The sequence below is a fragment of the Eriocheir sinensis genome, chromosome 31 (genome assembly GCF_024679095.1).
Source record: "Eriocheir sinensis breed Jianghai 21 chromosome 31, ASM2467909v1, whole genome shotgun sequence".
Classification (NCBI taxonomy): Eukaryota; Metazoa; Arthropoda; class Malacostraca; order Decapoda; family Varunidae; genus Eriocheir; species Eriocheir sinensis.
This window is the reverse complement of record NC_066539.1, coordinates 8,478,220-8,478,740: the sequence shown is the minus strand read 5'-3', so window position 1 is coordinate 8,478,740 and position 521 is coordinate 8,478,220.

The following is a 521-nucleotide window of genomic DNA, read 5'->3' as shown; positions in this document are numbered from 1 at the left end:
AACCCAGCCTCTCAGCCTATTGAGTGACCTGACCCGGACAACCACAAAGCCATACTTCCTTCCGAGATCTAAACGTATTTTCTTTGTTTTATAGATTCATAAATGGAAAAATCAAGCCGAGGGAAAAAATAGAAAGACTGAAAGATGGAAATAAGATAATTGAAGATCCTAACAACATGACTGAGCTGCTAAACAAGAGGTTCCAACAAATTTTTACTTAAGCATCCACAAGGACGGCAAGCAAAATATGGAGAACGAGAATTCCCTGTTAGATAATCCAAAAAGAAGTACGTAGCCTACTTATATTAGGCTCGCGTTTGGAGTGCCTCGATATAATAATAAAGGAAGATACCGACTAATAAACATTTGGAGCAAACAAAATATATAGAGGACGGGAAGTAGATCATGGGCTCATTATGAGACGCAAAAGAAGGAGAGGAAGTAAATCACATTAGGCTCGCGTTCCGGAGTGCCTTTTGATACAATGATAATAAAGGAAGATACCAAATAATAAACATTTA